Source organism: Pogonomyrmex barbatus, unplaced genomic scaffold (assembly GCF_055798465.1).
Source record: "Pogonomyrmex barbatus isolate J1 unplaced genomic scaffold, ASM5579846v1 scaffold3, whole genome shotgun sequence".
NCBI classification, from domain to species: domain Eukaryota; kingdom Metazoa; phylum Arthropoda; class Insecta; order Hymenoptera; family Formicidae; genus Pogonomyrmex; species Pogonomyrmex barbatus.
The window spans coordinates 5993874-6007149 of NW_028297127.1; the positions used below are offsets into that span (position 1 = coordinate 5993874).

At 39.9% G+C, this 13276-nt stretch overlaps 1 protein-coding gene and 1 long non-coding RNA gene across 7 annotated transcripts in view; one reads left to right on the forward strand and one right to left on the reverse strand.

Annotated features, from left to right (window-relative positions):
* The window catches only part of LOC148935965 (uncharacterized), a 154546-nt gene that overhangs the window by 100667 nt on the left and 40603 nt on the right, over positions 1 to 13276 (forward strand). The window lies entirely within an intron of this gene.
* Positions 1 to 13276, reverse strand: part of wake (ankyrin repeat and fibronectin type III domain containing protein wide awake) — an 83812-nt gene that overhangs the window by 58288 nt on the left and 12248 nt on the right. The gene's annotated exons all lie outside the window — the stretch shown is intronic.

Consider the following 13276-nt stretch of genomic DNA (forward strand, 5'->3'; position numbering starts at 1 on the left):
TCTTTTTCGCACTGAAGTTTTGCTCTGAAATAAAAATTTGACCAGGTATAAATCCGAAAACAGTTTTATTGAAATTCTTGCATCGTAATTCTCACAATTCAAACATTCTACATAATTATTTGGACGGTCCAACAAAATTATTTCCACATTTATTTCAACGAAATTACGTTCCAAAATTATTTTCAACTTAATATTTTAATGTCCATACATTTACGGCGAATTATTACTACTAAATTATCTCAAACGTAATTGGATGACACGAGGTAATTAATTTATTACGAGAGGAAATCCTCTTAAAATAGATGGAAGAACCAAACAAACTCGATCTAAATTTACTCGCCTGCAGTACGTTTCTTCAATGCCGTATCTGATGAATAAGATATCGTCGCTCTACTACGTCGTTTGCAGCTTCGATAGCTCGGCACATGGCGGATGTCATGTACTCGCAGACGTGGTGAAGAAGTGCCGCGTATACTCGCGGCAGAGCACATAGGCTCGCCTCTATGCCAGGCACCTGGAAATCCGCATGTCTTATGTACGTCGGATTTTTCGGTCCCACTGGAAATAGCTTCCCCCAGCATCGTGCGACGGTGGGCAAGTTTCCAGGCAAGTGCGGTAACGCTTTTTCTTCCGCGAGCTTTCTTACGCGCCGGATATTGTGTTTCCGCCCTCGCATCTACAATTCCCCGATTTTCCGACTTTCACTCCCGGAAAGCCCTTTGTGTCCTCCTTTGACAATTTTATTACGAAAGTCTCGAGCCACTTTCGAGGGAAAATGCATCGCGGAGAGATACGCGCAAAGACGCTCAACTGAAGCGAGCTAGGCTACCTCCGGGGAAATTGCGAGCGAGCAATTAATTTCGCAAGTTAATTCGGCACTCGCGCGGTGCTTGGGCTTTCTCAAAATGTTTGACTTCCAACAGATAAAATTGAACATATATATATACACACACACATACACACACCACGCGCGCGCGCTTATACATGCACAAATCTGTCACAGGGAATAAATGCTTGAAAGAAAATCGATAAGCGTTGTCGAAAAGCTTTTCTCTTCTCTAGTGCAAAAATGTCCAACGTCGTAATTACGGGACGATAAATCTCGTATTTAAACTACCATTTCAAGTGGAAGAGTTACTAGTCCTGAAAAAATCCCGGCAAAGAAAAAGTCCAAAGGCAAAGGTAAATTATTATAATGTTACGGTTCAGTGACGAGCGGACCAATCTACGCGTATGCGCTCGGAAGAAAAATAAGACGGTAAAATTGGCTGGTCGGGATGCAAATTGGTTGGGAGCGTTACGGGCGAAGTTACATCATGATAATCAAAATTAAAATTTCAATTTTGAAGGAGAAGGACACTCCGGCATTCTTCGCCTTCGTAATTATCCTCTTCGATGTGGGTTACCTCGAAGTAACTTTCAAGGCGAAGTCATGGGCTCCGTTCTTAATCACTGCTTAATCACTACCGAGTTAACTTCGAAATTCGTCCGTGTTTCAGCGGTTGAAAATCCTCGTTTAACGTTTAAGTTTCGAGAGATTCGTTGATCCTTCTCGATAATACCGCCAGACGGTTGCTGCAGACAACATTAAACATTTATTACGGAAACTATCGACGTTGCAGACAGTGAGAATTTCAACGCGGATGTAACATAGTACGCATGTATGGCCCGAGGGAACATTTCAATGTTTCACGTTTGCGTGAGTGATCAGCAGTGTAGCAGTCAGTAGTACGAGCGCAGTATTACCGACTAACTTCGTAACTTCGTATCGAACAAGACTAATTCTAGGTATGACTTTCAAACTTCGGACGTACGGTCGAGAGCTTCTCGATACGAACTTTCTTCCTTTGTATCGCACGTATAAAGGTATAATATCGCACCATAAATAATACGATCGAACCATAATTCTCTATTCCTTCTTCATTTCCTTTACCGATAATTGAAGCGGATTATTTAGCCAAACATTACGTAATTAAACTCAACTAATCTTTTTCACTATATATCGCAAATATTTTTATATCCTTATTCTTTTTCAATCGGAATAACAGAAAGAAAATCTCATTAAGTGCTCTGCTCTTAGGTACAACAACAATTTAAATTCTTTGCGATTCTACACTTTTCAGCAAACATTTTTATTTTATTAATGTAATTTTACTTTCGTAAATAAATCCATCCAATTGCTGCGGAAAAATAACGAACAACGTTTCTTGAGATTGGTGGAGAGATATTTCCTAACCGATAATCGGTCAGGTTTCAACTCCGCCTATGTGCCTCAGCTTCCATCCCGCCTGGATACCCATCCCAGGCAAAATTAGGTTCGTCTGCTCAAACGGCAGAAAGGCAGTCGTGATGGAAGAGGGCTATACTCAACGTCGACGGTGGTTCCCCTGTGCAAGTTCCGTGCAATACGCCATCGCCATCGGGCGGCTATAGCTACCAATCAAGCGAGCACATGCTTTGCAACGTTTCCAGGAACCAGGCAATTTTGTGATACAACAGAAATTGTATTGTTGCGCTTTTGCCTGACTATCAAAAGTCATTTGAAATTTTTTTCACGCATTTTCACTCGAGCATTTTCGCTTTACCGCAAAAAGGCATAATATACAAAAAGGCATAAATTTAATGATCAATAAACTCTCTTCACTCTCTTCTTCTTGCCATTTCACTGACTGATTTATGTTCTGTTCTGAAACATTCAAAATTAATCCCAATGGACTGTGAGAAAACAAAAACTTGTCGAACGATTTGATAAATTGAGTGAGATTTCTTTGTGCATCATCGCGAAATTATTGAAAATAATGAAAAGATGTTTAAAATTAAAGAATTAGTTTCTTTAGAGATATTTAACTTCGCTTGAAAATTTAAATCAGCGCTCAATTTTACCTCTGACCTTTCTCCTCAAAATATAGTTTATATAGTTTAAAATAGAGATTAGTATAAATTGCGGGTATCATTGGAAATTGGAAAAGGAACAATTGCGGTATCGGAAAATCTAAGACCGAGGTTGATCGCGGTTGCGCATGATAGACACGCAATTTTCCCGACTACCGATTTCGCTCGGCGTGATTAGATCACAGAGGCGAATAAAAAGTCCAGCTTTATCTCGTTTGCGAGAGGTTTTTTTATTCATCCCGAAGAATGAGACAGAATTAAAGTCGTGGCGACCGATATCGAACTCGTCGATATCGTCTCGTTTACTCGTTACGTTACATAAAGGAACAAAACAGATCTACCACTTTCTACAGAAAATCGCGTTGTAAATTCCATCGACATTTTGGCGCATGTGCCGCAATACGTGCGATATGCACAGAAAGATCGGCTTTAGGCGTTCAAATTTTCGTGTTGCGCGACTTTTCCCTACGTCGCTGCGCATTTTTATCCGTGGCTAAGTTCCCGCGGCTATCCAAATTTGGGGGAGGAATATGAAGCAGTCGAGAAGGAAGAATTACAGTCGGGGTGGAATTGTTGCGGTATCGCGCGCGGGGTTTCTCCTTAAATTTCGCCCGCTTGACGTTGCAGTTCGCGCAACTCGCACCGATACGCTTGACAAATGTTGCGACCACCACGGCGCAATCTTTTTCTGAGTGGTAAAGCTACGAGCTTTGTACACCTTACAGTGACAAATGGCCCCCAATAAGGAAACTGTAAGGCGCACTTGTCGGCAAGCCGTGTGCGGCCGCGATGCGGCAAATTGCAATTGCCTGTTTCCGTCCCGTGGCGCACGAATGAATTCGCGATAGAAAACGCTGGAAACCACTCTCGCTCATTCGAGAACAATAGGTAGAATGCAATAACATCTACATCGTTAATCGCGACACGTGCGAAATTGCGGCGTTAAACTGCGTGACTTTTAACAAGGTCCCGGCGTATTAAATTTAATGTTTTTAATTTTCTTGCAATCAAGCACCGTATATCGCCAAGCTTTTGTTTTTGAAATATCATTTACTCTGTTTACGGTCCAATCACCTCACTTATTTAGCGTTGCAAAGGTAAACATTATTTTAACCCTCGTATCTTTCATATAAATATATGTCGCAACCACAAATGTCATGTCATTAGAAACTTTGACAAAAAGAAAAAAAAAATTAAAAATTCGATCTAATGAGTTGAAAATATTGTTTAAATAACGAAATGTAATAAGTGTAACAAATATTCGGCGAGGGAGGAAATCTTAGGCGCCAATTAAATTCTCTCTCTTCATTCTTAATTTAAAAAGAAATCAAAACTTTTCAAGAAAAAAAAAAAGTTGTTTTCTCACGAGATAAATCAAATTACAATCTCGTGTGCGAGTGCGACGGAGAAATGTCTCGTCCAGAAATATCACAGAAAGAGATACATAATGTATGTGAGGCTACTGAGAATGCGTTTGAACGAGTAAATGGAGCTAACTATCAACGCTAAAATAATCAACACGTCTGTAACGACATTACGAGATCCTTTGTCACGCAATTGCGGTTGCCTGCCGTTCATTCGCAATCTTGCTATCCCCTTCATTGCCGATGCAGTGACGTCTCTCCATTTCTGCAGCAGGTCTATCATCGTGCTGTCCTCCCTACCGAGAAACGTCTCTCATCGCGCGTGACCTTTTGATCGTCTATGATCAAAAGATCACCACCCCTCGACCACCACTCTGTATTCATGATTCGGGAGATTTAAGTAGCACGTGATGACACACGTATATACGTATATACGCGACGAACGTGGAAAAATATTTCCAAAAATATTCCATTCGCGTATGCCAGGATCCTAAGAAGAGATCCCCGGCGCGCTCGATCTTAAGAAATCGGAGAGCGACACTGACGACTTTACACGACGGAATTCCGCCGAAATTGTGTGAAACGCGCGCGATCTCGCCGAATAAATATTTTCGATTTTCATCTCTCGATATATTCGAGAGATTAGTTCTCGCGATTCTGTTACATACGAAGGATTCAAAGCGTCGTTTTGTTGCATGGTTTACGATCACGGCGCATCTGATAATACCTGGAGTTGCGCTGTTGCTAGCCGACACGAAAAGGGAGGCAATCAATCGTGGCGTGTACAATCCAATTCCGTCTGTGCCAGTATTATCGATAGTGCAATGGGGCGACGAGAATCATAGTGGGGCCGCCTCGAGTAAAGACGTGAATTTATGACAAATCGACACGTAAGTGAAATTTGATCGATGCTGTTTAATACTGAATAATCTATGTATTTTTTTTCCGCGCGGATACCTCTTCGATATTTATCTCGCTGTATATAAACGTAAAACGGATAACGCGTGAAACAGGTCTCATTTTGCGAGGGAGAAAACAATTTGTCACCTCTTTCAAATTTCTCTTTAGTAGACATGTTATTAATCGTCAGCCATATATCTGAAAGTCATTATTAATCTTCGGGCCAGGTAGAATAAAATCACCGCTTCTTTCTCCCGCGGAAATTACACGGCGTAGATGAAGACAAGCTGTACGGTGTTGATAGTTCATTACTGAAGTGAAATCAATTAGTCTTAATTACTCGGTATTATAGTTTGTCTCTGGACTCGCATTATTAATCCTAATGCAGCGGCTTAAGACTTACGCGTATTCCGTGTTGTTTCACACATCGAATTTCATATGAGTAAATTAAAGATCCGGAAAACACGGCGAGCACACCCGATAGAGGAATAACATCTTGACGGCAGATGCAAAATATAACGTTGAAAATGTTTTCTGAGAGGAACACGATATTATCGTGAGGAGTGTTTTCAATCTTTCCATCAGGGCGAGCGATATTTAAATCCCTTGAGCGACGTTTATTTAGCCGGGGGCGTTGTTAAATTTCACATCACTCGTGGTCACAGATCCGTTTCGATGATAATCCCTTTTCCGAAGGAAATGGAATACTCGTGCGAGGATGAAAATACGGGATGCGACTATAAATATTCGAAAAAAAATATTTAAATCGGACATTTTTTCGCGGGCGAAGTATTGGAAAAATCGATAGTTATCTCTTTCGAAATTGACATTTTTATTCCACACGAAAAATTTTGTTTTATAATTTTGAAATATATCAAAATTTGGCCAGGTATATAGGTTGAAAATAATTTCGTGAGGTCATCAAAATTTTTATGTAGGAGTAGTTTAAACACGATATTACTGTAAAAATTTCTGATATTTTCGCAATCAATTAATACATATCCTACATATTTATTTCGATGACTCAACAAAGTTATTTTCGGATCTAGTTAAATTTTTAGATACTTCAGCAAAAGTGTTTTTCCGTGCGGATATTCTATTGTCGCAATTTCACATTTTCATTATTGCGATCACGTATACAATTATTTACGTACGAGAAAAATTCAGCTGAGGTAATCTTCTGCGAAACTCGTTCGTTCTTTTCCGCGAGTAATTTCGCCTGAGAAATATGTGCGACGGGCAGATACTAAGAGAGCAAAAGATCCGTAGATTGCAGACAAACAAGTAAATTAAAAATATCCTGCCATAGTTCGCGTATGCACATTCAACCATGAATAAGGCTAATTTTCGTAACGTATTGCGATCGTCAAAAGTCGAGTGAAATTTTCCGGATTGTCTGTCGTGTACAGATGACAAACACGCAAACGAGATGCACCAACCGTTTGATTATAATTCTACAGTATATGTACACAGAAAGGGATGGACGAATCGGGGTGGAGGGAGATAGGCAGACATAGGATTTTATATATCTAAAAAATAAAAAATACAATCAGTTGTAAATCTGTCATGTGTTATTTTATAAATTTTAATCCGCAATTTTCCGCGTGATTGATTGGACAGAAAATCGCACTTCCGGATTGACCCTATTATCTTCTATTAAAAAGTGAGTGTATTATTTTTATAAAATAAATATTTGTTAATTGCAACAGGAAAGTATCTTTTTCTTTTGTTATCCTTGTAAGGAAAAAAATATTCAAAATTATTATACGATTATGTTCAAATTAGTTGCTAGAAAATCAAAAATTTTTGCAGTATTATTATCATGTTTAAGCGTCCTACATAATAATTTTAACAGTCCAATAAAATTATCTTCAAATCTGTATCTGGCCAAATTTTTAGATTTGCCAGCAAAACTGTTCTTTGCGATTCTTCCCATTTTTTTTTTTTTAAGGAATTCGCGCGGGATTTAATTTGAGATACCCTCTTCGCTGGATCGGTTGTTTTCTCTTTTGCATTCGTGTGACTTTCAGGAAAACCTATTAAACTTGAGCGCTCTCAAACGCGCCAAACAACAACGTGTCCTGTGCATGCTTAGCATTGTAACGCGATTGATGCTATCACACGTGATACACACGCTCGCTATACACAAATAAACATCCGAATACGTGATAGTGCTCTAGCATCATCATGCGAGAGCAAGTGCATGCTTTCCGCGCCTCAATAGTTCCATATTACTTTGCGTAGGTGCTTAGATAATGATGCCGACACAACCGCATTAGTTAACGTTAGGCTGGGGATGGTATCGCGTTATCATGACATATTGCGAGAATTAATTAATCAACACGTCATATAAATTTCAACTAATTATTACTAAGTATGGCTCTCGCCAACGTGAAGCGGTACTTACTTGTTTGCAATTCGTATGCGACAAAATCCCTACAAATTTCCTTATACATAAAAAAAAATTAATCTAAAATTAAGAAAAATATTCTCATACATAAGCAGGAGTAGTATAATCTTTTTAAAAATTTTAATTTGAATTTTAAAATTTTGATTCCCAAAGACAATGGGAAGACAGATAGAAAAAGGCAAGGTATAATAAGAAATATAGGGAAATAGGATTAGAAAAAAGAGGAGCAGAATATTTATTTAAGGAAAGAAAAAAATTGGAAATATAAGAAAAGGAAATGAAATTAGAGTAATGGTCAGATTAAGGTGGAAATGGCAAATAAGTATTGGTTAGAAGAAAAACAATGGTGATATGTATTCTGCGAGGAAGATAGGGATAGCATACAGCACCATATTAAGAAATGCTTGACAACCAGAGAATGATTTAGAGAAATGAAGGGAGATAAGGAAAAAGTTATGGAAAAGTTATGAAAAAGTTATGAAAAAGTTATGGAATGAGAAAATATAGGTGAAAAAAAGAAAAAGTGTTATTAAAATTATGGAAGAAAAGAGAATATAGGTTAAAGAGGAGGAAGATGATAAGAAAGGAAGGAAAATGAGCAATAAGAAAGTGGAGTAGAAAGTGAGAGAATAAAAGAAAGAATTAGATAGCAGAAAGGAGTAGATAGATATATAGGGAAGATTATGGAATAAGGCAGATATAAATATGTGATATATCAAAATTAAGATAAACAAAAAGATATGATGTGTGTAAAATAGCATGTAAGTATAAGGCGCAGTTTTTTTTTATTAATATTATCTTGTTATTTTAGTTATGTATAAGAATAAGCGTGAAAATAAATGAGAATAAATAAGAATGAAGAATAAATGAGATAGCTATAATAGCTATAAATATAAACCAAGTCCCCTTCTTGGCAACTATATTGTAATGCTTGAAGTGTAATAAATTCCAAATTCCACTTAAAACTTTAATTTAATTGAATTTATATATTGCTTTTGCACAACTCAAGATTAAAAATATTCTATAAATATTATAACATCTTTGCTTACATATAAAAATATCTACGCTAATAAGAATATTTATTATGTATCAAAATTTTTCTAAGAAGATTATAAGATATTCTTATTTATGTATGAGAGAATATATAGTCTTGATTTAAAACTAATTTTTTTTTTTCTGTGTAGTGCGATGCTGATACTGACGTCGTTAAGCAATTTTACGTAACGAGAGTTCTCATCTAATTTTAGGAATATATCTTGCATTCGTGAGGTGATACATTACCATGTCGCGTAGTGCACGTCGACACTTTGCTTTTGCAATGCGGAAGACTGCATGAGATTAGCGAGTGGCGTGCGAACTAGCGTGCGTACGCGCGCGCGCGCGCGGTGTGTGTGTGTGTGTGTGTGTGTGTGTGTGTGTGTGTGTATGCGCACCCTCTGCGACCTCGTGTAATTTGTAGTTGGGAAATCGGCACAAATTACGTGCATTTTCAAGTAGGCGAGAAACTTGAACGCGAAAATCTAACGACGTGTCGTGCATTACATCCGCGTATTTAATCGGGTGTGACAGAGGGCTTACGCAAACGTAACACGTGCATACACACATGCACGCGGACGCGCATACACACGTATGCGTACACACGCGGACGCGCCCCGTCACGCATGCGGTATCCGCTGCATTTGCCGTGTCAACGTGTGCAACACGGCCAACACGGCCGGGAGCCTTTTACACGAGTGCAGGGCCGGGAGTGGCCCTGACCTCGATTTCATTAACCGGAGAATACCTATTAGACGGCAAAGCGATAAGAGCAGGGCGAAGCCGCGAAGGGGTGAGGGTGAGGCGGAAAGAAGCGAGCCAAGTTAAAACGTGGCTGCGATCATTAATATCGAATTTTAGGAGGAACGGAGAAAATATGGAACGCACCCGCTCGTGGAGTAACACGTTGGAAAAACACCGGACACACAGATGTCGCGCAAAAATGTTGGCTGCACGTAGGAGAGATAACTTTTTTTTTCTTCCCTCATTTTTTTTTTTTCAGAGATGCGCAATCCGACGATCATAAAAATTACTGAGTCGCGGGCGGATTGCAACGAGTCGGCGATATACGGGGTGGAAATCAATAGCGGAGAGTATCCGAAGCGGAGTATATTTTTCCACCGCGCTTTATCACGCACGTTGAATCTATCGTAAGAGAATACTCACGGTATTGGAAAAACTGCGGGTTAAGAGCGCCGCGTGCTTTAATATCGGAAGAAAAAAAATTCAGTATGCATGGCATTGTTATCGGCGAACGTTTACGAGGCATCTCCGAAAAATAGATGAAATAGTCGAGGGAGGCAAAAATATCAACCTACGCTATAATTTCTGGCGGAGAACAATAATCGCGTTATATCGAATTTTTAGATATTTTATTTGAAGCCGGGACAAAAAAATTTGATTGACAAAAACTTATCTTTGTTGTAGCGCGTTGCATAATACGTAAGATTTTTCTGTTTTTTATATCCTTCGATATTTCATGTCTGACCTAGTCTGCGTTTCGCGGGAAGTGTCCATTAGAGAATAAAACGATGGGCGCGATGGAACGAAGAGAGTGGGTCACGTTGAGTCAAAGCTAAAATGTATCCATTAATCTTAAAATATAGACGAGTGAAAAGTTTGCAAACGCTCATCTGGCAAATGTCATACCCGCGAATTTTTTTTCGCGAGATTTAACGCGATTTCATATCATTCGCGTTTCCAAAGCGTCGCGAACGTATCTCTCTGGCATACGAGTACAATTTTGCAATTTTAATCTATCTAACGCAATAAATATATATATATATATATATATATACATAGTTTTTAAATTTATTATCGCATCAGCGATAATAAATTCAATTTGGCAAAAAATTCAGCGATTCCGCAAGCGCAAAAATGAAATGTTATTTTCTTTATAAATGCGCTACGTGTAGAAAGAGCCACAGATGCATTTACATAAATGCATCTCTTATTTCTTCGAGCGAGATAAAAATGCATTTGGTTTCGCCAAGTAGTGTCAGGCCAACAAAGGATCAAATTGGAGCGGAACGCGGAACTCTCCGATGTATGTATGTGCAACGTGGCGGAAGTGCAGTCCTCGTCGTAGCGTGAAATGTACCTAATGCACCGCGACAGGCGCATCCCCGCGCGTGATTGCTTATTTCTTTGGTAAATAGTTGGCCAATTTGCATACTGCCCCCGGAGTTGGTTAAATTTGCCGGGGTAACTTCCAGGCATCCATAATTGCGCGTATCCCACCGTCATGCGCAGGGCAAAGATAACATAATTTACTCCTCTGGCCAAGTCCTCGAAATTCGGGACGATCCGTTCACAAACGGATGGAATAATTAACGGAGTGATTTAGGTATGGCAGTCCCCGGGACAAGATTATTATCGACGAGATGAACGAAGATCACCTCCGCTCCGCGAGTGGCCGAGCTCAAACGTAACATCCACTTTAATTTCATTTTCAACGCTGCAGTCGCCTACGTTGTAGTCGGGCGAGAAACGAGGGAGGTTTCATTATAATTTCTGCCGGTTGATTTTTCAACCATCCGGCGTTACCCATTTACGTTACCTGTCCGATCTTATGTAGACTGCTCTCGAGTTTGCGCGTCTCATATAGCACGTACTATATTACCTTCGATCTACACCTGCACCCACGCCCCGTACCCTTATGATTTCCGCGAGAAAAATATGAAGCCGGAACAAATGGCGATGGGCGGCTGCCCGTTCTTTATGATCTTCATCGCGCTCTCGCATGCTTCTTCCTCATGCGTCTTTCCTCCCGTTATTTTCCGGCGTTACAAATGCGCCCATATATGTAAAGATTATGCAACGGAAAGCTTGGATCTTCTCGAATAATCCGAGTACGTAAGCTAATCGTGACGGATACAGCGCTATAAATCCCACGCAGAAGATTTTGCAACCGATGCAAGCGATGCAAATTATACATAAATTATACATGACTTTTCTTTTTTTTTTTTTTTCATACTGAGAACAAAAATAAATCGAAACGTCCGAACGGCTTTGTAACTTTTTTGTAATTAATTATATTTTGAACAAACTTCAAAATAAAATTGCGCAATAATCAACATTTGACTGTCGCTGTCACTTCATTTTATTTTTTATTTTTTAACGCATTTCCGAGTATTTTATTTATTTATTGCAAATTATACACCTCCACGTGCGCGCGTTGCAGCAATGTGGGGGTTGTGAATGGAACAGTAAAATTTATACATTCGATTGTTATCTCGCAGCTTCATAATACGCTTTTGTGCACCGTCCACGTCGATTCATTTGGCATGGTGTAAAATTTTTAAACGGCGCTTTCGCAAAATCGGCTTTTCACATGCACGAGAGAGGTAAAACGATCCGAGAAATTCGAGGGGATCCTTCGTCATTCTCTCGTCCGAATGAGATGAAGAGGGTTAACGCCGATAAAACTTGGGCACCTCGTAAAAACCTTTGATCTGCGTGTGAACCCGAACATGCATGGGGGGAAAAGAGGGGGGGGTGGGGATACGTCGATGATACTACATGAACTATCATTATTAGATCACCCTAACTGCCGATCAGATTTAACTAGCTGTCGCATTATGGCCGAATTATCAGGCGTAATGTTCATTGTATTTGCATCCTTTCCCGAAGTGGCAGTCGCGGCACGTCGATATCGTATCTTTCTTGATACGTGATTTGTTTGAGTTGCGAAACCGCCGCAATTCGCACGTATTGCTCGCATGCCAGGCGCAATCATACGCGATAGTTATCATGAATTCACGACGTGCGGTCGCCAGAGAGGAATATCGGTGAATCATTTAATTCCGAGAGAGACTGCTAAGATATTCCGGATCGGAATTAATTTAGCCGACGATATCCCTCGTTAATCAGATATCAGAGCTACGAGTTATCGAGGAAATTGGCGAGTCAAATTTATCGCGAAACCGCGAGGATTGCATATTCGCCCATTTTTATAATTCGCCGAAATAATCGGCGTGCCGATAAATCCACGAGCGTGTGTCGCGACGTGGTGAATAAGATAATGCAAAATTTGGCAAGGTGCCGCTTAAATGTGAGGCACCGAAGGATATTGTTTAAATAAAGATGTCGAAGAATGTCCGTTGGATTAAAGGGGAGGCATGGGATGTTGCCTCGGGACTTACGCATATACATCTACATTCGAGTAGACAATATTCGCTTTATGAATATTCAGAGCCGAGCTGCCATGGAATATTAATATCGCCAGGCGAAATGAAACTTTCGCGCGTGCCCAACGGATTGTTCGTTAATTTCGTGATTAAATGTCTGTGCAATTTGGACGCTCGCAAAGATTAATAGAGATTTCGGCGTGCTGTTCGATAAGCTGGAGCCGGGCCAATTTGTTGCCGATTGAATTGCGTTCAATAGCGGGTCGGCTTGTTTACCGATCTCGAGTGGATAAGATTTGGCCGATATACAGAAAGCCATTCAGCGCCTATCTGTACAGGAATGTCCCGTATAGATCATGTAGTCATTTTGAAGCTATTGTCCTCGAATATACACAAAGCCTTTCTTGATAACGCTGACAACGTTTTTGCTCCTGAAGCTCCTCCTTCCGCTAGATCGATCGCAATCCCGTTAATCTCATCCTTTTGTCTCTGACTAACAAAGTTAACAAAATCTACCTTCGGGCCAAACGGATTATACATAATGC